Source organism: Hemitrygon akajei, chromosome 9 (assembly GCF_048418815.1).
Source record: "Hemitrygon akajei chromosome 9, sHemAka1.3, whole genome shotgun sequence".
Classification (NCBI taxonomy): Eukaryota; Metazoa; Chordata; class Chondrichthyes; order Myliobatiformes; family Dasyatidae; genus Hemitrygon; species Hemitrygon akajei.
The window spans coordinates 24,745,947-24,772,317 of record NC_133132.1 but is presented as its reverse complement, the minus strand read 5'-3'; the positions used below and the strand labels follow the sequence as shown (position 1 = coordinate 24,772,317).

The 26,371-nt window shown below is 44.2% G+C and overlaps 1 long non-coding RNA gene across 1 annotated transcript; it reads left to right on the top strand.

Moving 5' to 3' along the window:
- The first annotated feature begins 265 nt into the window (after positions 1 to 265).
- On the top strand, positions 266 to 26,148 carry LOC140732705 (uncharacterized). The gene is made up of 3 exons (XR_012100115.1): positions 266 to 384; positions 23,375 to 23,457; positions 25,891 to 26,148. It is a non-coding gene; the product is annotated as an uncharacterized lncRNA (long non-coding RNA).
- Positions 26,149 to 26,371: the final 223 nt, after the last annotated feature.

The following is a 26,371-nucleotide window of genomic DNA, read 5'->3' as shown; positions in this document are numbered from 1 at the left end:
CCGCTCTATTTAACGGTGACGTCACTTGCTAAATTTAGAACCCTGCGGATTTTTCCCTCCCCCCCACCAGAGGGTGGGACCTAGGCTAGTTCGCGCGCCGGTGCGTACATGAATGAATCCGTGCAGTCTGCATGGGAGGAAAGGGAGCAAGGACATATTTGGTTACCATGGTAGCAATTTTAGGCGGGGGGGATGTTAGCAAGGGAATTGCGCGTGCGTTAATGTGCGGAACCGGCGCACCGGGCAGTGTAAGTGCGCAGGCGTGTTGTGCCGGCCGAAAATTCAGATGACAGGGTTCGACAAGATGCCGAATCTGATTGATGCAGCGCTGCACGGCGGCCGGGACAGCGGTGCTTGTGATTGGTGTGGATATAGTGCTGCTAGGTAGGCTGCGATTATGATTAGACTGAACGGCTACCTCGATAATAATTGGCGCGTTGACAAGAGGACGAGCGATTATGATGGGCGTGGAGCAGTAGCCGTATAGTGGAAATCCAGAGCAACGTGCAAAGTACTGGAGAAACTCAGCAAGTCAGGCGGTATCGACTGTATATTCTCCTGCAAAGACGCTGCCTGACCTGCTTGGGTTCCTCCAGTGTTTTGTTTGCGTTGCAGGAAATTCAGCCTGGCCCAGGGTCGGGAGCGCAGCGGGAACCATACGTACAGTCCCTCACTTGACGAGGATCCCAAGACAGAATGCATTTGCATCGGGGGGGGGGGGGGTGCTACGGGAAATCACTGCTTGCAGATGGTTTCAATGTGCAGTGCTTTATTTGGCTTATGAGTAGTATCTTCATAAAAATGCACCATTGTAAAAGTGTGCTATCTGTTCAAATATCTTAATTTATGCAATGCATACATGACTTCTTCCACTTCTGGAGACGGCATTATAAAGCATCACACACAAAGCATAAGCTATTTCATATAATCAGCAAGATAGCGAAACAACAATATCAGACGAATCTTGTGCATTCTCTGCAAAGCTTAAAACAAAGCATAAGGTCCAAGGTGGTCAAGGGCAGCCGTTCTAATTATAGTTTTTCTCTCTTTACAATGATCATTCTCTGAGCTACTTAATTGGGTTTATTTTGTCAAATAAGGAACTTCCCTATAGGGATGGAACTCTGGTTTATTTCCCACAGGTTGTAAAATCACCACTCCATGAAGTTCGCATTTACCAATGTGTAAGTTAAAATTGCCCTAATGTCAGTTCATGTATCATAGCAGACTAATTGAACATCAGTTTTATTAGAGGTGGGTGTACATTGATAATTATTTGTGCTTTAAATTATACAAATATATCAAAATAAAATATAAATTTGCATTTTATTGTGAATAATCATTCCCGTTCATCACTCATTTTCCTCACAGGTCAAGAATTAGACTGGTGCAATTTCTCAGTGAGAAACTTCTCATGGCCCCCACCCATTAAAGGATTTAGCCATTTTGCAGCTATGAGCACACATAGAGTCAAAGAACAGAAAAAGGCCCTTCAGCTCATCTAGTCTGTGCTGAACTATTATTATTCCTAATCCCAGTTTCTCATACTGGAATACAGCACTCCAAACCCCACCCGTCATGTACTTATCCAAATTTCTCTTAAATGTTTAAATCAAACCCACATCTACCATTTAGCACATCTAAAATGAACAATACAAGTGAATGTCCCTCCAGAAGCAGCAACCAGGAAGCTGTGCGAGAAGAAAACAGCCCTTGGTCTGGGAAACTGCAGAATGGCTGCAGTGCAGCACACAATGCAGCCCAACACTGAGAGTGGTGCAGTTCTTGACACCTCAGTTATGAGAAATTGGGAGTGCTGTGGCACCCACTACATCCCCAGTTCCAGAAGACCAGGAGTACAACACCCCAATGCACACCAGCTCTGGGGAACTGAGGGCTGTGCAGTGCTTGATACCCTGGCTCTGGGGAACTGGGAGAAGTGCAGTACCTGATGCACCCCAGCTCTGGAGGACTGAGTGCTGTGCACCTCAGCAGCAGGAGATCATGGATACAACTTCTGACTAGATACAACTAGGACAAAAGAAATAGGGAAACAGTGTGATCTCCCCTCAGATGATCTGTGTCAGCTTATAGAAAATAGAACTTTACAGTACAATACGCAGACCTTTCAGACCACAATGTTGTACCAATCTTTTAACCTACTCTAAAACCAATCTAACCCTTTCCTCCAACATAGCCTATCATTTTCCTGGCATCCAAATGCCTGTATGAGAGTTTCTTAAATACACCTATTGTACAACAGTACAGCACAGGAACAGGCCCTTTGGCCTATAAAGTTGTGCAATCCACGTAAAAAATAAATCAAAAAATGCCCAAAAACTAATTCCTCCTCCCTGCACAATGTCCATATCCCTCCATCTTCCTCATATTCATGTGCCTATCTAAACATCTCTTAAAAGTCTCTAATGAATTTGCCTCTACCATCATCCCAGGTAATGCATTCCAGACATCCGCCAGTCTCTGTGTAAAAAATTTACTCCTTACATCGCCGGTTGAACCTTCAATGTATTAGACATTTCTACCCTGAAATATCGAAGAACGGATATGCAAACAGATTAAGAAAGTGTGTAAATTGTTGTTGTCATGAGGGATTTCAATTTCCCTAATATAAACTGGGACCTTTAGGAGTTTAGAGGGGGCAGAATTTGTTAAGTGTATCCAGGAGAGTGTCTTAAAACAATATGTAGATGGTCCAACAAGAGAAGGGGCTGTATTGGATCTGGTGTTGGATAATGACCCTGGCCAGCTGACTGACCTTTCAATGGGTAAACAGTTAGGAAACATTAATCACAACTCTTTAACTTTCAGGACAGCTAAGATATAGGAATAAAATTAGGCCATTTGTCCCTTCGAGTCTGCTCTGCTATTCAATCATGGCTGATCCCTTTATTTCCCTCTTCAGCCCCACTCCCTGGCCTTCTCCCCAATACTGTTGATACCATGTCCAATCAAGAACCTATCAAGCTTTGCCTTAATACATCTGACGAACTGGGCTCCACAGCTGCACGTGGTATTAAATTCCACAAACTCACCACCCTCTGGCTAAAGAAATTTCTCTGCATCTCTGTTTTAAATGGATGCCCCTCTATCCTGAGGCTGTGCCCTCTTGTCTTAGATTCCCCCACCATGGGAAACATCCTTTCCACGTCTACTCTGTCTAGACTTTCAACATTCAAAAGGTTTCATTGAGCTTCCCCGCCCCCCCCCCCCCAACATCCTTCTAAATTCCAGCAAGTACAGACCTAGAGCTATCAAACATTCCTCGTATGATAATCCTTTCATTCCCATTATCATCCTTGTGAACTTCCTCTGGGCACTCTCCAATGCCAGCACATCCTTTCTTAGATGAGGAGCCCAGAACTGTTCACAATACTCAAGTGAGGCCTCACCAGTGCCTTATAAAGCCTCAAATTCATTGTATTCTAGACCTCTTGAAATGAATGCTAACATTGGATTTGCCTTCTTCATCACCAACTCTACCTGCAAGTTAACTTTTAGGGTGTTCTGCATAAGGACTCCCAAGTCCCTTTGCATCTCAGATTTTGGATTTTCTCCCCATTTTGAAAATAGTCTGCACATTTATTCCTTCTACCAACGTGCATGACCATGCATTTTCCAACATTGTATTTCATTTGTCACTTCCTTGCCCATTTTTCTAAGTCCTTCAGCATCCTACCAGTTTACTCAATTCCACCTGCCCCTCCACCAATCTTCATATCATCTGCAAACTTGGCAACAAAGCCATCTATTCCATCATCTAAATCACTGATATGCAGCATAAAAAGAAGCAGTCACAACTGCAACCCATGCAGAACACTACTAATCACTGTTAGAGTCACTAGTCACTACTAGTATTAGGCTCTACCCATGCCAGTAACTATCCTGTATTACCATGGCCTCTTAATTTGGTAAGCAGCCTCACATGTGGTGCCTTGTCAAAGGGCCTTCTGAAGTCCAAATATACAACATCCACTGCACCCACTTTATCTATCCTACTTGTAATCTCCTCAAAGCATTCCAGGGACTTCCGGTAAGATGGCGATCGCTTAGCTGCTCCGAACTTTTGTTCCGTTACTGTCGCTACCTTTGCACTAAATGTCTCCATTTTATAAAGCTTAGATAGGAATTATTTCGGTATCTCTTACTTGCCTGTGAATATATCTAACCTACAATATCTAACCTATATCTAACCTAGCAAGAGTTCTAAATCCGGGAGAAAAGAAACTACGACTTCGTAGTTTGCAAATCTCGAAGGCAAATCTTGGAGGCGCTTGCAAATCTCCGAGACGAAATCTTAAAGGAAATTAAAACCGCTTTCAAACAGTTAGAAGACAAACTGGATCGGATCAACGATAAAGTGGACAAACATGCTGAACACTTATCTCGCATCGATTCGACTTCTGAAGCTTTAGAAAGTCGGGTTCGATACTTGGAGACTCTCTGTTCCAGCTTAGAGGAAAAATCTAATAAACTTCTTTCCAAAATGGTGGACCTCGAAAATCGCAGCAGACGCTGCAACATCAGAATTCTGGGATTACCAGAGGCAACTGAGAAGGGGTCAACCATGAAGTTTTTCGCCGAGTTTCTCTGTGAGATATTTGGGAAGGATCTGCTTCCAAACCCGCCCGAGCTCGAACGGGCACACAGAGTTAATGTACCCCCCGGAATTCTGGGCACCCGTCCGTGACCAGTAATCTTGTGTTTTCATCAATACCTGGTAAAACACAGTCTGATTGTGGAGGCACGTCGCAGAGGCTCTTTTTCTTTCCAGGATACAACCATTCGCTTTGTGGAAGATTTTGCACCCCAGACTTTAAAGATGCGCGCTGAGTATAAAGGCGTAATGAAAGTGCTTTTTGATCGTGGTTTCAAACCTTCCTTTTGTAATCTTGCTGACCTAAGAATCAAGTTTAATACCGGGGAATTCAAGTGGTTCAAATCAGCGAGGGAAGCCGAAGCGTTTGTGGCAAGTCTTCCGGCTATCCAGCCATCTTTGGAATCTGATCGGACCTCCTAAAATGGTGGATAAGTACTCCTTGTAGTAAAATTACTTTCTCTGGACTCGGAATTCACTTGAATCACTCAGACATTATTCACTGAAACTCTAAAGGCTGTTGACAATCTCTCCCGGGATTTGGTGTGTGTGTAATCTATTTTCACCTCTGTATAACTTTACCTACAGAGTTCTACAACTAAATCTAACTTGTTTTGGAGGTTTGAAGTCTTTAGTGAAGGCCTCCCTGTTTGTCGGTTCACAGTTCAACTGCTGATTTATTTTTCCTCTGTTTTAAATACTTATTTATTTTATCTTTTTCTTTTCTTCACCCCCTTTTTTTTCCATTCGCTGAATGTTTTTTTCTCCCTTCTCGGTAAACGGTTGATAAATACTCGTCTTGAATTTACAATTTTCCCCTCCCTCTTTTTTTTCTTTTTCCTTCTTACCTTTTTTTCCCCTTTTTCTTACTTTATCCTTCTATAATATTTCGCGGGTAGATTAGTTTTGGTTTTCTTCCGATTTTCTCTGTATTAAGTTGTATATCTCGGCAGAAGGTGTTCTAATCTGTAGTTATGTTTCCTAGTGCATAAACTAGTTACTGTTTGTAATAGCATTTATACGGAACTGCTGTCAATGACACAGATCTGGAAGTTGTATTTGGGTTAATTTCTTTGGTAGAGCTAGCTACTTGTTTTGGTAGCCGTCTAGTTTTGGGTTGTGTGGGTGGTATGGATTTTCCAGTTCCAACATTTCTTTATTGTTTAGGACATGTTTATATTTTGACCTTACGAATCTATGTTTACATCTCTGCTCCCAGACTGCTATTGTACCGCTTGATTTTTTATATGCCTGCTGCCTTTTATGCATTAGCAATTGATAATGGCTAGTGCACTTAAATTTGTGAGCTGGAATGTAAAGGGACTGAACCACCCTGTTAAAAGGAGGAAGGTATTCTCACATATTAAACAACTCAAAGCTGACATTGCTTTCCTCCAAGAAACTCATATTCGTTCATTATTCAGTTCTCAATTCGGATTTAAAGTTCCATAAGATCTGGGGGCCTTTTATCGAGTACTTTCATAACCTTCCTCTTGACTAGGGTTTTTTTTTTCTTTTCGGTCCCTTGCTTTCAGCTCCCTTTCTTTTCTGGTAGTAGGCATTATTATCCTCTGTTGCTAAGCGTATTCACAGTCTGGGAGTTTGACTGTCCGGACTTATACTCTCTATATTGTGTGGTGGTTGGTCTGGAATTGTTGTTTTTTTTTCTTGTGTTGTGGGGTTTGGGGAGGACACTAAGCTCACTTGTCTTTAATTTAGGTGCATTTTTGTTAAATTCTCTTCCTTTGTAGCATATTGTTATTGTATGCTTAATTTTGCACTGTATTAATGCTCCTCATTGGGATTTGGGGTTTTTAATTTTGTAAAATGTTTTGAAAAACTAATAAAAAAATTAAAAAAAAAAAAAGCATTCCAACAGGTTCGTCAAACAAGATTTTCCCTGCAGGAAACCATGCTGACTTAGTCCTATATTGTCCTATGTCACCAAAGATACAAGGATAACAAGGGTCCTTGCCAGAGAATTTTAAATTGGAGTAGGGCAAATTACAAGAACATTAGGAGGTAACTAAGAAAAGTTAATTGGGAACACCTTTTTTTCTGGTAAGTCTACATCAGACATGTGGAGGGCTTTTAAAGGTCTAAAGGTATAGTAAAGGTATTCTACTGTACTCTTCCTGTTTGAAGGAAGGACAAGGATGGAAAAGTAAAAGAACCTTGGATGTTCTGAGAGATGATTAATTAAGTCAAGAAGAAAAAGGAAAAGGAAAAGACGTTGGTGGGGCCTTATTTGGAGTATTGTGTACAGTTTTGGGCACCAACCTACAGGAAAGATGTAAGCAAGGTTGAAAGAGCACAGAGAAAATTCACAAGGATTTTGCCAGGTCTGGTGGACCTGAGTCATAAGGAAAAAATAAATAGGTTGGGACTGTATTCTTTAGAACGTAGAAGATTGAGAGGAGATTTAATAGTATACAAAATTATGGGGGAAGGGGTATAGATAGGGTAAATTCAAGTAGGCTTTTTTCCACTAAGGTTGGGTGGGACTACAACCAGACTCATGGGTTAGGGATGAAAGGTGAGAAGTTTAATGGGAACATGAGAGAAAATTTCTTTACTCAGAGGGTAGTGAGAGTGTGGAATGAGCTGCCTGAATCGAGCATGTGAACTCGATTTCAAAGTTTAAGAGAAGTTTGGTTAGGTACATGGATAGTAGGGATATGAAGGGCTATGGTCCTACTGCAGGTCAATAGGAGCAGGTCAGTTTAAATGTTAGGTATGGACTCTTTGGTCTGAACTGCCTTTTTTCTGTGCTGTACTTCACTATGACTCTATGTAAAGCTTTGGAATTAGGATCAAACAAAGCACATGAGGAGTATAAAGAAACCAAAAAAAATTAAAGAAGGGAATTAGGAAAGCCTGGAGAAAAGTACTTGGCAAGGAGGATTAAGGTGAATCCCAAGGCATTCTATACATACATCAAGGGCAAGAGAATAACTAGAGAGAGAGTAGAAAAATAAAAGGAGAACATTGCTTGGAAGTGGAGAATCTGAGTGACTTACTCACTGAGTACTTTGTTTCAGTATGTACCAAGAAAAAGGATATGGTGGATCAGTGCTGAGTGTATAAATACGTTAGGGCATTCATAAGTCGAGGAGGAGGAAGTGTTAACCCTCCTAATGAGTATTAAGTTGAATAAGTCCCAGGGCCTGATGGGATTTACCCCAGATTATTGAAGGAGGCAAGAGGTGAGATAGCGGGGGCTTTGTGTCCTCTCTATGCATAGGCAAGATCCCGGAGGACTGGTGAGTGGCTAATGTTGTACCTTTGTTTAAGAAGGAAATGAGAAATCCTGGAAACTATAGATTAGTGAGTCTCATGTCAGTTGTAGGGAAATAACTGGAGAAAATTCTTAGGGATAGGATATATGAGCATTTGGAAACCCATAGCCTAAGTAGAGTGAGCCAGCATGGTCTTGTGCAGGGCAAGTCGTGTCTTAACACCATAATTGATTTGTTTGACAAGGTGATGAGGGACACTGATGAAAGTAGAGCAGTGAATGTGGTCTATATGGATTTTAGTAAGGCATTTGACAAAGTCCCTTATGAGAGACTAATCCTGAAGATTAGGATACATGGGTTCCGTGGTGAATTGGCTGTTTGGATTCAGAACTGCTTTGTGCATAGAAGATAAAGAGTAGTGGTGGAAGGGATTTATTTGAGCTGGAGCTCTGGAATTACTGGTGTTCTGTAGGGATCTCTGCTGTTTGTGATCTATATAAATGACCTGGATGAAAATGTAGATGGGTGGATTAGTAAATTGGTGGATGATACCAAGATTGGTGGAGTTTCAGATTGTGTGGAAGACTAGCAAAGAATACAGCGTGGTACATCAGTTGCAGATATGGGCAAAGACATGGCAGATGGAGTTTAATCCAGATAAATGTGGTGTTGCACCTTGGTAGGGCAAATGTAAATACCTACCTCTACCACCACCCTTGGCAGCACATTTGACATCCCAGAAGGCTATAAGACATAGGAGCAGAATTAGGCCACTTGGCCCACTGAGTCTGTTTGGCCATTTTATCGTGGCTGATTTATTATCCCTTGCAACCCATTCTCCTGTCTTTTCTATATAACCTTTGATGCCCTGACAAACCAAGAACCTACTAAACTCTGCTTTAAATTTACTCAATGGTTTGGCCTCCACAGCCATCTGTAGCAATGAATTCCACAGATTCACCCACTCTGACTGAAGAAATTCCTTCTCACTTCTGTTCTAATGGACATCCCTTTATTCTGAGGCTGTGACCTCTAGTCCTAGACTCACCCGTTAGAGGAAATATCCTCTCCACATCCTTTTTGCAGACTCCCCAATTCCTCAACTATACCTGCCCCTCCACCTTTTTTTATATCATCTGCAAACTTCGCCACAGAGCCATCAATTCTGGATCCAAAATCATTGACATATAACATAAAAAGAAGTGTTCCCAACACCAACCCCTTTGGAACATTATGTCACTGGCAGTCAACCAGAATAGGACACTGTAAGTGCATATAGAAGTGTATTTCCAACCCCCCCCCCCCCCCCATACTTACCTTCAATCACCTTAAAATTACATCCCTTCATATCAGCCATTTGCGCCCTGGGAAAAAAGTCTCTGGCTGTCCATTCAATCTCTGCCTTTTATTCTCTTGTACACCTCTACCAACTCACTTCTCATCCGCTTTTGTTCCCAAGAGAAAATCCCTAGCTCACTCATCCAGGAAAACAGTTCAGCTTGTGAAATCTGTGGACACTTAGGCACGGGGAACTGACTCTAACAACAGCCCATGAACTTCAAAGCACTAAACTCTATGACAATCCAAACAACCAACATCTGCACTGTGGAAAGCTCTGCACCAGATGTGGCCACTTCAGACTATCTGGTCAAGCTAAAGGCTGATGTGACATTTCTGCAAGAGTAAGATTGGAAAAAGCATCTCCTCCACAACCTCCATCAGCACAGGAGCACCACATGGATGTGTGCTTAGCCCCCTGCTTTACTCGCTTCACACCTATGACTGTGTGGCTAAGTACAGCTCCAACATCATATACAAGTTTTGCTGATGTGGGCTGTATCAAAGCTGGTGATATATCTGCATACAAGAGGGAACTTGAAAATTTGGCTGAATGGTGTACAAACGTAATTACAATAACCTCTCACTCAATGTCAATAAGACCAAGGAACTAATTGTATACTTCAGGAGAGGGAAACCAGAAGTCCGTAAGCCAGTAATCATTGGAGGATGAGAGGTGGAGAGAGTCAGTAACTTTAACTTCTTGGGTGTCACTATCACAGAGGGCCTGTCCTGGATCATTATATAAGTATAATTCCAAAGAAAGCACTACAGCACCTCTACTTCCTCAGGAGACTGCAGAGACTGCATGTCATCAAAACCCTTGACAAACTTCTGTAGATGTGTTGTGGAAAGTAAGCTGACTGGCTGCATTATGGCCTGGTATGGGAACACCAATACATCTGAATGGAAAATCCTACAAAAGTTAGTGGATTTGGCCCAGTACATCACAGGTAAAACCTTCCCAACCAGTGAGCATGACTACATGAAATGTTGTGATAGAAAAGTAGCATCCATTGTCAAAAATCCTTGTCATCCAGGCCATGCTCTTTTCTTACTGCTGCCATCAACTAGAAGGTACAAGTACCTCAAACTTGCACTACCAGATTCAAGACAACTACTACCCCTCAACAATCAGAACAAAAGGGGATAACTACACTCTTTCTATTTCTGGTGTTCCCACAACCGATGGTCTCACTTTATGGACTCTTTATCTTGTTATTTTGTGCTTTCATTTCATGTTCATTTCATTTCAGGCGCTTTATTTATTGCAATTTATTTATATTTGCATTTGCACAGTTGTTGTTTATTGATCCTGTTTAGTTACCGTTCTACAGATTTGCTAAGTATGCCCTCAGTTAAAAAGAATCTCAGAGCTGTATGTGATAACATGTATGTACTCTGGTTTGTACTTTGTGTGTGGTCGATCACAATCAACAACTGTTAAGGGTGGTTGTAATGGTGGTGTTAAAGATTGGGAAGATTATGGCTACTCTGGAAAGATTGGATAAGTAGCGGCTCATTGGAAGGGATATCATTAGCACAAAAAGGATGAGCTGTACTGTTCCACGTTTTATGTTCTAACCCTAATCTTATGGTTCCGGCATCATCTTCCTGAACCTCCTCTACTCCATCACCAGTGTACCCTTTCCAGCAGTACATAGAAACATAGAAAATCTACAGCACAATACAGGCCCTTTGGCCCACAAAGTTGTGCCGAACACATCCCTACCTTAGAAATTACTAGGTTTACCTACAGCCCTCTATTTCACTAAGCTCCATGTACCTATCGAAAAGCCTCTTAAAAGGCCCTATCGTATCTGCCTCCACTACCATTGCTGGCAGCCCATTCCACACACTCACCACTCGGAGTAAAAAAAAACGTACCCCGACATCTCCTCTGTACCTATTCCCCAGCACCTTAAATCTATGTCCTCTTGGGCAACCATTTCAGCCCTGGAAAAAAGCCTCCGACTATCCACACGATCAATGCCTCTCATTTTGTACACCTCTATCAGGTCACCTCTCATCCTCCTTCGCTCCAAGGAGAAAAGACCGAGTTCACTCAACCTATTCTCATAAGGCATGCTCCCCAATCCAGGCAACATCCTTGTAAATCTCCTCTGCATCCTTTATGGTTTCCACATCCTTCCTGTAAGTGAGGCAACCAGAACTGAGCACAGTACTCTAAGTGGGGTCTGACAAGGGTCCTATATAGCTGCAACATTACCTCTCGGCTCCTAAATTCAATTCTATGATTGATGAAGGCCAATACACTGTATGCCTTCTTAACCACAGAGTCAACCTGCACAGCTGCTTTGAGCGTCCTATGGACTCGGACCCCAAGATCCCTCTGATCCTCCACACTGCCAAGAGTCTTACCATTAATACTATATTCTGCCATTATATTTGACCTACCAAAATGAACCACTTCACATTTATCTGGGTTGAACTCCATCTGCCACTTCTCAGCCCAGTTTTGCATCCTATCAATGTCCCACTGTAACCTTTGACAGCCCTCCACACTATCCACAACACCTCCAATCATCAGCAAACTTACTAACCCATCCCTCCACTTCCTCATCCAGGTCATTTATAAAAATCACAAAGAGTAAGGGTCCCAGAACAGATCCCTGAGGCACTCCACTGGTGACTGACCTCCATGCAGAATATGACCCGTCTACAACCACTTTTTGCCTTCTGTGGGCAAGTCAGTTTTGGATCCACAAAGCAATGTCCCCTTGGATCCCATGCCTGCTTACTTTCTCAATAAGCCTTGCATGGGGTACCTTATCAAATGCCTTGCTGAAATGCATATATGCTACATCTACTACTCCTCCTTCATCAATGTGTTTAGTCACATCCTCAAAAAATTCTATCAGGCTCATAAGGCACGACCTGCCCTTTACAAAGCCATGCTGACTACTCCTAATCATATTATACCTCTCCAAATGTACATAAATCCTGCCTCTCAGGATCTTCCCCCATCAACTTACCAACCACTGAAGTAAGACTCACTGGTCTATAATTTTCCTGGGCTATCTCTACTCCCTTTCTTGAATAAAGGAAGAACATCCGCAACACTCCAATCCTCAAAAACCTCTCCCATCCCTATTGATTTTGCAAAAATGATCGCCAGAGGCTCTACACAAGCCTCACCTCCCACAGTAGCCTGGGGGTATATTTCATCCAGTCCTGATGCTGATGCTTTCCAAAAGCTCCAGCACATCCTCTTTCTTAATATCTACATGTTCAAGCTTTTCAGTCTGCTGCAAGTCATCACTACAATCACCAAGATCCTTTTCCATAGTGAATACTGGAGTATTCATTAAGTACCTCTGCTATTCCCTCCAGTTCCATACACACTTTCCCACTGTCACATTTGATAGGTCCTATTCTTTCATGTCTTATCCTCTTGCTCTTCACATACTTGTAGAATGCCTTGGGGTTTTCTTTAATTCTGCCCACCAAGGCCTTCTCATGGCCCCTTCTGGCTCTCCTAATTTCCTTCTTAGATCCTTCCTAGTAGCCTTATAATCTTCTAGATTTCTAACACTACCTAGCTCTTTGAACCTTTTGTAAGCTTTTCTTCCCTTCTTGACTAGATTTATTACAGCCTTTGTACACCACGGTTCCTGTACCCTACCATAACTTCCCTGTCTCATTAGAACATACCTATACAGAGCTCTACACAAATATTCCCTGAATATTTGCCACATTTCTTCTGTACTTTTCCCTGAGAACATCTGTTTCCAATTTAAGCCTCCAATTTCCTGCCTGATAGCCTTATAATTCCCCTTACTCCAATTAAACGCTTTTATTGTAAAGGAGATAGAATTATTATCACCATCTCCAAAATGCTGTCCCACTGAGAGATCTGACACCTGACCAGGTTCATTTCCTAATACCAGATCAAGTACAGCATCTCCTCTTGTAGGCTTATCTACATATTGTGTCAAGAAGCCTTCCTGAACACACCTAATAAACTCCACCCCATCTAAACCCCTTGCTCCAGGGAGATGCCAGTTGATATTTGGGAAATTAAAATCTCCCATCAGGACAACTTTGTTATTATTACACCTTTCCAGGATCTATTTCTCTATCTGCTCTTCGATATCCCTGTTACTATTAGGCAATCTATAAAAAACACCCAGTAAAGTTAATGACCCCTTCCTGTTCCTAACCTCCACCCACAAAGACTCCATAGACAATCCCTCCATGGCATCCACCTTTTCTGCCACTGTGACACTATCTCTGATCAAAAGTGCCACACCCCCACCTCTTTTGCCTCCCTCCCTGTCCTTTCTGAAACATCTAAAACCCAGCACTTGAAGTAACCAATCCTGTCCCTGAGTCATCCAAGTCTCTGTAATGGCCACCACATCATATCTCCAAGTACTGATCCACACTCTAAGCTCATCCGCTTTGTTCACAACACTCCTTGCATTAAAATAGACACATCTCAAGCCTTTGGTCTGAGCACATCCCTTCTCTATCACCTGCCTATCCTCCCTCTCGCACTGTCTACAAGCTTTCTGTATTTGTGTTACACAGACATAGCGGTGGAACGAACCCAAGTGCTGAACACAGGCACGGAGGCCAAGTCGGGAGGCGTTGCCATCGTAGCGAGCATGGAAAGGGTTCCAAGGGAGTCTTTGCCCAAAGTCTTGGTTCTAGTAGATAATTCACAAACGAGGTTAGACTTAGAACTGATAGTCCTAAGTCCCATGGAATGCAGTTACTCATACACAAGTCAACAAACTGGCACCTTCTAGTTGTGGTCACAGGATTCTTATACTGTATTGGTTGATGGAATTCAGGTGTTTGTAGTTATTGGAGCTGGGGAATGACTGGGAATTAAACAAGGTGGTTAAGGCCCAATTCCTGAGGAAGATAGCCAGGTGCCAGAAGGGACCATGACAATTTGTGAGCTAACCTCCTTTTCCCCAGTCTCTTCAGTTTGGTTCCCACCCCCCAACAATTCTAGTTTAAACTCTCCCCAGTACCCTTAGCAAACCTCCCCGCCAGAATATTGATCCCCCTGGGATTCAAGTGCAACCTGTCCTTTTTGTACAGGTGACACCTGCCCCAAAAGAGGTCCCAATGATCCAGAAATCTGAATCCCTGCCCCCCTGCTCCAATCCCTCAGCCACGCATTTATCCTCCACCTCATCCTATTCCAATTCTGACTGTCTTGTGTCACAGGCAGTAATCCCGAGATTACTACCTTTGCGGTCCTGTTTCTCAGCTTCCTTCCTAACTCCCTGTAGTCTTTTTTCAGGACCTCCTCCCTTTTCCTACCTATATCATTGGTACCAATATGTACCACAATCTCTGGCTGTTCTCTCTCCCACCGCAGGATATCTTGGACACGATCCAAAACATCCCTGACCCTGGCACCTGGGAGGGAAACTACCATCTGAGTTTCTTTCCTGCATCCACAGAATCACCTGTCTGACCCCCTAACTATAGAGTCCTCTTTCACTACTTCCTTCCTCTTCCCTTCCCTACCCTTCTGAGCCACAGGGCCGGACTCTGTGCCAGAGGTACGGCCACTGCTGCTTCCCCCAGGTAGGTTGTTCCCCCTCAACAGTACTCAAACAGGAATACTTATTGTCAAGGGGTACAGCCACAGGGGTACTCTCTAGTACCTGACTCTTCCCCTTCCCCCTCTTGACTGTGACCCATTTGTCTGTCTCCCGTGGCCCCAGTGTGACCACCTGCCTGTAACTCCTCTCTATCACCTCCTCGCTTGCCCTGACTATGTGAAGGTCATCGAGCTGCATCTCCAGTTCCCTAACTTGGTCCCTCAGGAGCTGCAGCTCTACACACTTGGTGCAGATATGGCCGTCTGGGAGCTGGGAGACTCCAGGACACCCCACATCTGACACTGAGCACAGAAAACTGGTTTTACACACATACTTCCTACCTTGCCTCATCCCGTTACCACCTAAACCCATTGAACCAAAGCCCTACCACTCTGCTGCCTCTCACTCCACTGCCTGCTCCAACACTACCCGCTGGATATGGCTGCCTTTTTAAACCTTTCGCGCTCTACTGGCTGACATCATGCGCCTGCGCAGTCTCGCCTCTCTTTAACCGAGTAGTAAAAAACTCACTTCGCTCTGAAAAATCACCAGTTCACTCACAGCCTTCTTTCTCCGATACCCAGGCAGTGGCCAACTAAGTTCCAACAGACTTGTTCTGTTCTTAAGGATCAATGTCCCAAAGTATTAACACTGTTTCTCTCTCCACAGTTGCTGCCTGATTTGTTGTGTTTCCTGAATTTCCTGTTTCTTGATTTTCTTTAGTGTTCTTTGTCTTGAGTAATATTAAAGATGGCACCAAGCTGTGACCTCCATCAAGGTTGCAACTCAGATTTAGTTAGATTTCAGATTATTTTAGGTTTGAGAGGTCAGAGAGGGGAATTAGAGGTTAGGTTATGTTTAGGGATAGGGATGCGGGACAATTGAAGGACAGGCCGGAGTCTAAGTCTACTAGAGTATGAGGTCTAGGATTTGAGTCTAGTGTTGAGGCCCTCTAGTTTGGGCCCTTATCCAGGGTCCTCATTCATCATGATCTGTGATGCATGTTGAAGTTTTAGAAGATGACATGCTGAATCTTTGCAAACCTCTAAAAAAGTAGAAGCATTGCTGCACCTTCTTTGTAATGGCACTTGCGTGCTGGGCCCAGGACAAATCCTCTGAAATGGTAATGCCGAGGAAATTAAAGTTACTGAGCCTCTCCACTTCAGATACCCTGATGAGCACATCCTTGGGTGTGTGTTGAGTGTTAATGAAGGGACACTGTCACTGTATGTTCCAGAGAAAGTGTGATAAATAAATCTGAATCTGAATACAGCAAAGAGCCTCATGTGCCCTTTTCTTCATCTCATTAACTTGTTCTGCTGCTTTTCAAGTCAAGTCACTTTTTATTGTCCTTTTGACCATAACTGCTGGTACAATACACAGTAAAAACGAGACAACGTTTTTCAGGACCATGGTGCTGCATGAAACAGTACAAAAACTACACTAATCTCCATAAAAACAACATAGAAAAAAAGGGGGGAAAAAACTACACTGGACTACAGACCTACCCAGGACTGTATAAAGTGCACAAAAACAATGCAGGCATTACAATAAATAATAAACAAGACAATAGGCACAGTAGAGGGCAGTAAGCTGGTGTCAGTCCAAGCTCTGGGTATTGAGGAGTCCAATGGCTTGAGGTAAGAAACTGTTACATAGTCTGGTTGTGAGAGCCCGAATGCTTCGGTGCCTTTTCCCAGACGGCAGGAGGGAGAAGAGTTTGTATGAGGGGTGCGTGGGGTCCTTCATAATGTTGTTTCCTTTGCGGATGCAGCGTGTAGTGTAAATGTCTATAATGGCGGGAAGAGAGACCCCGATGATCTTCTCAGCTGACCTCACTATCTGCTATAGGGTCTTGCGATCCGAGATGGTGCAATTTCCAAACCAGGCAGTGATGCAGCTGCTCAGGATGCTCTCAATACAACTCCTGTAGAATGTGATGAGGATGGGGCGTGGGAGATGGACTTTCCTCAGCCTTTCCAGAAAGTAGAGACACTGCTGGGCTTTCTTTGCTATGGAACTGGTGTTGAGGGACCAGGTGAGATCCTCCACCAGGTGAACACCGAGAAATTTGGTGCTCTTAACAATTTCTACTGAGGAGCCATCAATGTTCAGCGGAGAGTGGTCGTTCCGTGCCCTCCTGAAGTCAACAACCATCTCTTTTGTTGACATTCAGAGACAGGTTGTCGGCTCTGCACCAGTCTGTTAGCCGCTGCACCTCTTCTCTGTAAGCTGACTCATCGTTCTTGCTGATGAGACCCACCACGGTCATGTCATCGGCGAACTTGATGATGTGGTTCGAGCTGTGTGTTGCAGCACAGTCGTGGGTTAGCAGAGTGAACAGCAGTGGACTGAGAACACAGCCCCGGAGGGCCCCCGTGCTCAGTGTGATGGTGTTGGAGATGCTGCTCCTGATCCGGACTGACCGAGGTCTCCCAGTCAGGAAGTCTAGGATCCAGTTGTAGAGGGAGGTGTTCAGGCCCAGCAATTTCAGTTTTCCAATCAGGTGCTGAGGAATCATTGTGTTGAATGCTGAACTGAAGTCTATGAACAGCATTCGAACGTACGTACCTTTTTTGTCCAGGTGGTTTAGGGCCAGGTGGAGGATGATGGCAATGGCGTCAACTGTAGAATGGTTGGGACAGTACGCGAACTGCAGGGGGTCCAGTGAGGGGGCAGCAGGGTCTTGATTTGCCTCAATTTGAGCCTCTCGATACACTTCATGATGATGGATGTGAGAGATGTGAGAGATGATGGTGGTCGTTAAGACAGGACACTGAAGACTTCTTCGGCACGGGGAGGATGGTGGTGGCCTTGAAGCACGTTGGAATGGTGGCACTGCTCAGGGAGATGTTGAAGATGTCAGTGAGAACATCTGCTAGCTGGTCTGCACATCCTCTGAGCACTCTACCAGGAATGTTGTCTGGTCCAGCAGCCTTCCGTGTGTTGACCCTGAACAGGGTTCTTCTCACATCGGCCACGGTGAGACACAGCACCTGGTCATTTGGAGGAGGGGTGGACTTCCTCACTGCCACATCATTTTCTGCCTCGAAACGAACATAGAAGTTGTTCAGTGCATCTGGGAGGGAGGCATCACCTGCACAGTCAGGTGATGTTGTCCTGTAGTTGGTGATGTCCTGAATGCCCTTCAACATGCGCCGCGTGTCACCGCTGTCCTGGAAGTGGCTGTGGATTCACTGGGCATGTGCACACTTTGCCCCTCTGATGGCTCGGGACAGTTTGGCCCTTGCTGTTGTTAGAGCTGCCTTGTCGCCTGCTCTGAAGGCGGAGTCATGGGTCCTCAGCAGCACACACACCTCCGCGGTCATCCATGGCTTCTGGTTAGCGCATGTAGTGATGGTCTTGGACATAGTAACGTCTTCGATGCACTTGTAGCTAGTCACTGATGCTGTGTACTCCTCTAAGTTGGTGGAGTCGCCATCGGTTGCAGCCTCCCTGAACATGTGCCAGTCAGTGTGCTCAAAGCAGTCTTGAAGAGCAGAGATGTCTCCTGCTGGCCAGGTTTTCACCTGCTTCTGAACTGGTCTGGAGCGCCTGACAAGCGGTCTGTATGCTGGGATTAGCAAAACAGAAATGTGGTCTGAGTAACTGAGGTGAGGGCGGGGCTCTGCCCGGTATGCATTGGAGATGTTTGTGTAAACCAGGTCCAACGCATTCTCCCCCCCCCCCCCATTGCAAAGTCCACATACTCATGGAATTTGGGGAGCACTGACTTGAGGTTCGCATGGTTAAAATCTCCGGAGACAATAAACAGACCATCAGGGTGTGCATTCTGCAGTTCGCTAATAGCCCCATACAGTTCACAGAGTGCCTCCTTAGCATTAGCACTGGGGGGAATGTACACACTGACTATGAGGACAGTGGTGAATTCCCATGGTAAATAAAATGGTCTGTATCTAACAGTCACAAACTCCACTAGTGATGAGCAGTATCTGGAAACCAGCACAGAGTTCTTGCACCATTCCGTATTGATGTAAACACACAAGCCACCATCACGAGTCTTACTTTTTTTTACTCCAAACAAGGCGAGCCCGTCCAGCTGAATGGCGGTGTCCGGGATTCCATCAGTGAGCCATGTCTCTGAAAGCATAGCACAGCAGACTCTGTACTCCCACCGAGTATTTCGTTGGAGTCGGATGTAGTCCAATTTATTGTCCAGGGAATGGACACTGGAGAGCAGAATAGATGGGAGAGCCGGCTGGCTAGGGTTTGCTTTTTGCCTGGCATGGACCCCGGCCCGCTTACCTTGCTTCCACTTCCTCGCACACCGCTTACGACATCCTCACCTCCGGCCATCAGCATCAGGTGACTCCAAGGACTGTAGGCCCAATCCTCTCAGAAAGCCGAGGTCGCGTAATTTAACCAACAGATCTTCATAAAGGTTTGTTTTTGGGCGATCTCTGTATTGTAGCAGTATCTGACGATGGTAGCTTTCATCGCTCTGTTATCCATGTGCCCTAATCAAAAATTGTGTCTCAAAATTAAATTAGAAAATTAAAGTAACACGAGCAGTGTAACATCAGAGCCTACAGTCAAACACACTGTATTTCTGTTCCTCCACATTCCCAATCTCCTCCCATATATTACAGTTTATTGCATATTCCTTTCCATTTTGCAAATGCATTCCGTAAGACCATAAGACATTGGAGCCGAATTAGGCCATTCAGCCCATCAAATCTGTTCCACCATGGCAGATTTGACTTCCTTCTTCACTCTATTCTCCTGCATTCTCCCCATAATCTTTGACATCTATACTAGTCAAGAAACATCAGGACCAAAACAACAACTGTTGTTCCTCTCCATAGATGCTGGCTTGACCTGCTGAGTTCCACCAACATTTTGTATATGCTACTCTGGACTTCCAGCATCTGCAGAGTCTCTTGTGTCTAAATGATGTGCTCTTCTATCACATCCTGCAATGGTTTGCCTCCCTGTCTCCACTGCCTGTCGTCATGGCAACTTGGGCTGAGGGATGTGATTGGATGCTGCATAAATGCACTTTGCTTTTATTCTGGTGGGAGAACAATAGACCCAAGAAACTGAGCCCAGCAGCTGATAGAACATAGATCCACAGCAGAATTTGGCTTTTTGGCATTCAAAACTCGACTGCCACTCCCGGCCTGTGAACTAGGGTAGACAGACAAAATCTTTTTATTAGGGTAGAAATGTCGAATATTAGAATGCACAGCTTTAAGTTAGAATGGAGGGAGGCAGTTTAAAGGAGATGGGCATTTGTTTTTACACAGAATGGTATGTGTTTGGAATGTGCTGCCAGGAATGGTAATGGAAGCTTTTAGAGACAGAATCAAACCCACTGGCATAAATTGTGAAATTTGTTATTTGGGGCTGCAGTACAGTGCCAGACAAAGTATCATTATACATTACAATAAAAATAAAATAAATAGTGAGGGTTAGTGAGGTATGAGGTAGCAAACTATAAACACAAAACTCTGGAGATGCTGATATATATATAATATATATATACACACACACACAGAAGATGCTGGAGGAACTCGGCAGGTCAGGAAAATTACGGAGGGAAATGGACAGTTGACATTTTGGCCAAGATCCTTCATCAGGATTGAAAAGGAAGGGGAAAGAAGCCAGAATAAGAAATCAGAATCTCCCAGTGGCTATCTATTTCAATTTGACTTCCCATTCCCACTCTGACATGTCTGTCCATGGCTTCCTCTACTGTCACACTGTGGCAAAACTCAGGTTGGAGGAACATCACATATTTTGTCTGGGTAGCCTCCAAAATAATGGCATGAACATGAACAACAATTCTCTCTGATTTCCAATAATTTCCCCTCCTCATTGTTTCCCTTCCCTCGACATTATTCAGGCTTCTGCCTCCTTCCTCTCCAGTCCTGATGGACTGCTTGAACCATCGACTGTTTATACCCTTCCATGGATGTTCCCTGACTTGCTGAGTTCCTCTGGCATTTGGTGTGTGTTACAATAGTGAGCTAGTTTTCTTGAATTTATAGCCTCTTCCGAAATGTAAATGTGATAGGGTAGAAGCTGGCGTATGAATGGATGACTATGGATCATGTGCAAGCAGAGAGATCAGTATAATTTGGCATCCTGCTCAGCACAGACATGGTGGGCCAAAGGGCCTGTTCCATGTAACTCTAACCTATCAACCTTCACCAAATATACCCAATTACTTAGCCTGCACAGCCATCTGTTACAATGAATTCCTCAGATGCACCACACTCTGGCTAAAGAAATTCTCTCTTAACATCCTCTCAACATCCATTCTATCTAGGCTTTCAATATTTGATTGTTTTCAGTGAGATCCCCCTTATTTTTCTAGACTCCAGTGAGTACAGCCCCAGAGCCATCAAACACTCCTCATATGTTAACCCTTTCATTCCTGGGATCATTCTCATGAACTTCTTCTGGACTCTCCCCAATTTTAGCACTCCCTTTGTTAAAGGGCCTAAAACTGCTCACAATACTCCAGGTGCAGTCAAGTGGTTCCCTTGGACTACAGTGCCTTAAATTTTATTTACTACTTTTCTACCCAACTAATATCCATATCACCCTGCAATTTTAAACTATCCTCCTTATTGTCAACCATGTGGCCACTCTTTACTGCATATTACACAATGCAAAGGGCTTAAGAGTTGAGCTCTGCAGAACTAGTAAGGAGTAGCTTTTTATCTGCAGAAACACCATTACTTTTTGTTTCCTGTCATGGAGCCAATGTTGCCTCCAGTTTGCTGTTCTACCTTCAGTTTCAATTGTCCTTTTCTTGTTTAAACAGTCTGGTGTGAGACAAAAAAAAACTACTGGAGGCATTCAGTGGGTCAGGTGGCAGAGGGATGGGCAATATTTTGGGTCAAGAACTCCCTGCATCATTGCTTATGTAGGATGTTGCCAAAGAGTCTCATTAGACTGCATCAAATTCACTCTCCTCATCAACTTCTCTTGTTATCTTCAAATACTTCAATCAAGTTAGTTAGACTTGGCCTACCTTTAACAAATCCATGCCCAATGTACCTTATTAGACTCTGTCTTTCTAAATGAAGAATTATACTGGCCCTCTGAATTGACTCCAGTGAAGCTAAAACAACTCTCCTGTTATTACTTGGTTACCTCTATTCCCTTTCTAAAGAATTATTAATAAGTTATCTTAAATTGTAGAATTCACTATTGAGTTGTACAACTTCCCTATCTGTATCAGTCATCCACCTGTGATATTGGTTCTGTTTGCTTGTTTATTGTTTGCTGGGTTGCCGGGTTTGCTCTGACCTGCTGGGCATGTCTTTCTGCTCTACATTTCACTGCTTCTACATTCTTTTATGGCTCCAAAGGTAGTCATAGCCAAAGGGTGGTAGTGGGGATGAGCTCCCACTGCTAAACAAATGTTCTTTGTGGCATGTGTCTCAGACAGCCTCTAACAACCAAGTCCAACTCCTGGCCTTCACGTGTGGCATAGTTCTTATTCCCGGCGGAGCTGTTGTCACTGACAGGAGAAGGGGCAAAGGCGGGCCACTGACACCTTAAAACCAGTTGCTCCGAGCAGATGAGGCTCATTAACTACAGATGGTAGCTCATCTAGGAGAGGGAAAACTCCGATTTCAAACCTCTGCTGCCTTGTGGCTATACCCACTCACAAGAAAGGCTTTGGGAGTGAACCCCGAGGAAAAATCCAGAGTCAGAGTCCCAAAGGCAGCTGACTGCAGTATCCAGCACCGGCATGGCAACTCCTGTGATGTTGCTGGCACCAAACTGTATCAACTTTCGTCGTTCCTTTGGACCTGTCATCAGCATGAAGGGGGTGGGTGGTCCCACTGCATGGGCAACAGATGGATCTCCATATCAACTCTGTCCTGGCTTGCGCCCTGGAGGGGCCACTCCAATGACTACCAGAGGCACAGTACCCATGGTCGACCACGACTGATGGAGGCCACATACCACAGACACACACACACACACACACACACACACACACACACACACACACACACACACACACACACACACACACACACACACACACACACACACACACACACACACACACACACACATTCTGTTATCTATATTCTGGCTCGGTAACTGCTCCCATTCACTCATTGAACAGATAAGGGTCTATTACTCCAGTGTTCTATGACTCTCTAACCATGTTAACAGCTTATCACCATGGCCACTAAGGTTCTACCCTTCAGGGATATCCTCTCCCCTCCTCACCTCCAAAGTTTAATAAACTTCTTTTCTCTCCTTCCAGGTTCTGACAAAGAGTCTTTGACCTAACCCTATGTCTCTTCCCACAGATGCAGCTTGACCTGCTGAATATTCCCTACATTTTCTATTTTTATTTTATATTTCATCTGGGCCGGTGGTTTATCCACTTGCAAAGCTCCATAACCATGTTCAGTCTCTGTAATATTTCAGACTCATCCTTCTTAACTACAGCATTAGCATTGCCTCTTCATTTGCGAATCTTAACCCTCTTTCATAATACACATGTTCTTATATAAAACCATCTTTGGATTTTATTTGAGTAGTTTATTTGTCATATTCTCTTTACATTTCCAATTTTCTTAATTTCACTTCCGCAGTCTGGACTCTCCTGAGTTCTGAACATACTCTTGGCATATGATGGAAGCTTCCCATCTTTCAACATGTTAAAGTCAAAGTCAAGGTAAATTTATTATCAAAGTTAGTATGTAAATGTGACTATATAGTAACTGGAGTTTCATTTTCTTGCAGGTATTTACAGGAAAATAAAGAAATACATTAGAATTTATGAAAAGCAGACTGATTTTTAAAAACTTATTCATTTATGGGATGTGGGCATCACCAGCTAACCCAGCATTTATTGCCCATCTCTAGTTGCCCGTGAGAAGGTGGTGATGAGTTGCCTTCTTGTACTGCTGCAGACCCTGGGGTGTAGGTACACCCACAGTGCTGTTAGTGAGGGAACTGTGAATTTGACCCAGCAACAATAAAGGAATATGTTTCCATGGAAGGATGGTGAGTGACTTGGAGGGGGAATTTCCAAGTGGTGATGTTCCCAGGTATCTGCTGTTCTCATCCTTCTAGATTGTAGTGTTCTTGGGTCTGGAAGGTGCTGCCTTGGGAACTTTGCTGTGTTGTTGCAGTGCATCTTGTAGATAGTACACACTGCTACAAATGTTAATTGATGGTAGAGGGATTGGATGGTTGTGGAAGGGGTACCAATCAAATGGGCTGCCTTGTACTGGATGGTGTCAAGCTTCTTGAGTGTTGATGGAGCTGCACTCATCCAGGTGAGTGGTGAGTATTCCATTACACTCCTGACCTGGGCCTTGTAGATGGTGGTCAGGCTTTGGAGAGTCAGGAAATGAGTTACACGCCAGAGGATTCCTAGCCTTTGGCCTGCTCTGGTAGCCACGCTGTTTATATGGCTAGACCAGTTCAGTTTCCTGTCAATGGTAACCCCCAGGATGTTGACAGTAGGGGATTCAGTGACGGCGATGCCACTAAATGTCAAGGGACGATGGTTAGAGCCTCTCTTGTTGGAGATTGTGATTGCCTGGCACTTGCGTGGCTCGAATGTTACCTGCCACTTGTCATTTCCAAGCCTGGATATTGACCAGGTCCTGCTGCATTTGGGTATGAACTGCTTCACTATCTGAGGAGTCATGAATGGTGCAGAACATTGTGCAGTCATCTGCGAACATCTCCACCTGACCTTATGATGGAAGGAAGGTTAATGATGAAGCAGCTGAAGATGGTTGGTCCTCAGACACTTCCCTGAGGTACTCCTGCAGTGATGTCCTGAGGATGAGATGATTGACCTCCAACCACCTCAACCATCTTCCTTTGTGTCCACTATTATTCCAGCCAGTAGAGGGTTTTCCCCCTAATTCACATTGACATACTCAGTCAAATGCTGCTTTGATGTCGAGATTTCTCACCTCACTTCTGGTATTTATCTCTTTGGTCCGTGTTTGGACCAAGGAGGTGATGAGGTCAGGAACTGAGTGGCCTTGACGGAACCCAAACTGGGCATCCATAAGCAGGTTATTGCTGAGTAGGTACTGCATGATAGCACTGTTGATGACCCGTTCCATTATTTTACTGATGATTGAGAATAGGCTGATAGGGCAGTAATTGGCTGGGTTGGACTTGTCCTTTTTCTTGTGTACAGGACATACCTGGCCAATTTTATACTTCACCAGGTAGATGCCAATGTTATAACTGCACTGGAACAGCTTGGCTAGTGGTGTGTCAAGTTCTGGAGCACAAGTCTTCAGGACTATAACCAGGATTTTGTCTGGGCCCATAACCTTCGCAGTATCCAGTGCTTTCAGCTGTTTCTTGATATAACATGGAGTGAATCGGATTGGCTGCATACTGACATCTAGGAAGCTGGGGACTTCTGGAGAAGCCGAGCTGGATCATCTACTCGACACTTCTGACTGAAGATTGTTGCAAATGCCTCGGCCTTATCTTTTGCATAAGTGTGCTAGGCTCCTCTATCATTGAGGATGGGGATATTTGTGGAGCCTCCTCCTCCAGTGAGTTGTTTGATTGTCCACCACCCTTCACGGCTGGATGTAGCAGGACTACAGAGCTTAGATCTGATCCTTTTGTTGTGGGACTGCTTAGCTCTGTCTATTGCTTGCTGCTTATAGTGTTTGGCATACAAGTAGTCCTGTATTGTGGTTTCACCAGCATGATGCCTCATTTTGAAATGTACCTGGTGTTGTTCTGGACGTGCCCTCCTGCACTCGCCAATGAACCAGGGTTGATTCCCTGGCCTGGTGGTAATGTTAGAACAGCAGATATGCCCAGCCATGAGGTTACAGGTTGTAGTTGAGTACAATTCTGCTGTTGATGATGGCCCACAGTGCTTCATGGATGCCCAATCTCCAGCTGCTAGGTCTGTTCAAAGTCTATCCCATTTAGCCCAGTGGTAGTGCCACACAATGCGGTGGAAGGTTTCTTCAATGTGGAGACAATGGCAATTCCTTGGCAATTCCTTTGCTTGGAACAGCTCTATTTCTATCTTTAATATCTCTATTTTTTCCTTCAGGGTTCTTTTGAAGACCCTGACCTGGAATTACATGTTGACTTCGGTTCTTTGCAGGATGGGAATAGCTCTTGGAGTTTCACGACTGGACATTATTCGATATGCCAAGTTCCGGGATCTCATGGCTCTGGAGATGGGCGGACTGAAGGTCGGTGTCCTGACAGGAAATCGGTGTGTGTCGTTACAGACGAAAGATCTCTGGCTGTGTGCCCTGAGACCTGAGATCTTTGGGCTCAGAAAAAGCAATGCAACGGACTTTTAACATCATAAAGCAGTGTTGTTTACTATGTCTCCCCCTCACTGTGAAACAGGGACATCTCTTTCTCCCTTATTAGGGGGGGGGGGGGGAGAGAGAGAGAGAGAGAGAGAGAGAGAGAGAGAGAGAGAGAGAGAGAGAGAGCCTGTGGAATGTTGAATACTGGGTGAACAAGTAGTCTTTGGGATACTGCAAGTCTATACATTTGCTGTTGCTTTGATGCACACTTGAGTGCTCGGTGGTGGGTACCAATGCTTTTTTTTGCTGGTGGGGGAGGGGGAT